We start from the raw sequence: 2,035 nt of genomic DNA on the forward strand, positions 1-2,035 counted from the left end.
CGCAGCCCCTCCGCCACGGCCTTGGGCTGCGGCCAGCCCAGGTTGGTCACGATGGAAAGTTTCCACCTCCTCCCGCTCAGCTCCCAGCGAACACCCACCGAGCTCCTCGCTGGCGCGTTTCAGGGCCGCCGAGGACCACGCGCGCCGCACAGAGGGTGCCGCTGCCGGCTCCCGCTGGAGCCGCCGGACCGCTCTGGGGGCTGCTCCGGCAGCGGTGCTGGGTGCCCGGGGCCCTCGCCGCAGAGGCACCGGCGGGGGGACGGTGCTGTGCACGGGCAGGCGTCGTGGGAGCCGTGGCGGCAGCCACTGACGCTCCTCCGYGCGGCTCGGCGCTGCCGCATCGCTCGTGGGAAGCGGCTCCCGTCGGCCAGCGAGCAGTGGGGAGCGCGCCCACGCACCGCGGCGGGGGCTCCCGATGTGCTGTGCCTGGCGCCGCTGGCCGGGACCTGCTGCAGGGGCAGGGGGCTCGGAGGGCGAACGGCTCCGGCGTCCCGGTGGCGATGCAGCAGCATCCCGCTGCTGTGGGAGCAGAGCTGGGCAGGGGGCAGCCGCAGCAGCCCGGCGAGCCGGGAAGGGCTCCCAGCCTGCCGGAGCAGATGCGAAGCAGCAGCGGCTGCTTTCCTGGGGCCCGGGGAAGTGGCRGCTCCTGGAGAAGGCAGGCTTGTGCTGTAGGGCCCCCCCAGGAGGGAAGCAGAGCGGTGCTGCCGTCCYGCAGGGACGCCCTGTGCTGCCGTCCCGGAGCCTGGGGCGGAAAGCAGCCGGGGCTGCCGGTGCCCTGCATCCTGCTGCCGCCGCATCCTCTCCTGCCCTCGCCRGCGGGGCTCGGAAGCCAGGCCCCGGTGTGTGTTTGGGGAAGCAGGAGGGACGCTGGGCAGAGCGTCGGCCCGGGGCCCGGCCGTGGGGCTGACCTAGCACCAGGACCCCCCGCTGCAGCCAGGGCACCGGCCCCTCTGCCAGCTGCCTTCTCGGCCGAGGGAGAAGAGGCGGCGAGGAGCCGGTGCTGGGATGCAGCCGGCTGCGCGCGGAGCCGTGCTGAGTCAGCGGCAGTGAGGTCAGGAGGGTTGTTATCAAAAGCACTTGGAATCCGGCCCCATCCCGGAGTCCCCGGAGCCAGCGGGTGCGGGGGGGCCACCCCGCTCTGCGGGCAGGGGCCAGGGGCCGGAGCGCTCCGGAGGCACGGGCTGGGAGCGGAGACGTGCTTATGCAGCAGCTTTTGTGCAGAGTGGCAAGTTAAAGGCAAACGCTGGAATTTCTCTGCTTGCGGAGGCAGGAAATCGCCAGCCGGCAGCCGCGGCGCAGCCAGGGCAGCGGGACCCACCACGGGTGACGGAGGCGAGGGGACCCGCTGCTTTGCAGGGAGCCGCTTCCAGAGCGATCCGGCGGCGTCTCCGGCGGGTGCCGGCCACAGCGTGCAGCCCTGGGGCCGAGGAGGAGGGCGGTCGTGCTGCGAGGCCGATGACCCGGGGCAAGGCGGGTTCCCAGCACTGCCCCTGGGAGCGGGGGGCCGCGGAGCCTCCGGCTCTGTTTTGAGGACGCTGGGCCCCTCCGTGCCTCGCGGGCTGCAGAGGCCCCGAGGGTGACGCCGGCTCTGGGAGTCGCAGGCGAGCAAGGCTCCGCGGCGGTGCGGGGAGGTCCGAGTGAGGGCTTCTAAGCCCGCGCAGGGGTTTCCTCCTCCCCCAGCCCTGCCTCCGCGTCCTGGGGTGATCTCAGCCTCCGGGTTCCCCACCTGGGTTTCCCTCGGCCGGCTCCCTGCGTCTCTCCCTCCTCTGCGCTCGGGCTCCTGGCTTGCAGAGAGCAGCTTGGCTGCGCTGCTGGGGTCTTGGCGGGGAAAGCGCCGAGCAGCCGTCCCCTCCACAAAGCCGCACTGTTCAGAACAAATCCGCCTAGAATTGGGCTGCATTTTTGTCAAGTGATTCATCAGCACGTGAATGGAAAAGGCTGGAGCCCACTGAACCAGTAACCGTTCCCCACGCCTGGAGCCGCGGGGCCGGAGTCGGCGCGCGGCTCTGCCGGCCGGGCTGCGCCGGGGATGCGC

The 2,035-nt window shown here is 72.5% G+C and overlaps 1 protein-coding gene across 1 annotated transcript in view; it reads left to right on the top strand.

The window, feature by feature from the left end:
- Positions 1-2,035, top strand: part of TIMP2 (TIMP metallopeptidase inhibitor 2) — a 13,641-nt gene that overhangs the window by 6,692 nt on the left and 4,914 nt on the right. The gene's annotated exons all lie outside the window — the stretch shown is intronic.

Source organism: Rhea americana, unplaced genomic scaffold (genome assembly GCF_003343005.1).
Source record: "Rhea americana isolate MKP2758 unplaced genomic scaffold, rheAme1 scaffold_527, whole genome shotgun sequence".
In the NCBI taxonomy this organism is placed as follows: Eukaryota; Metazoa; Chordata; class Aves; order Rheiformes; family Rheidae; genus Rhea; species Rhea americana.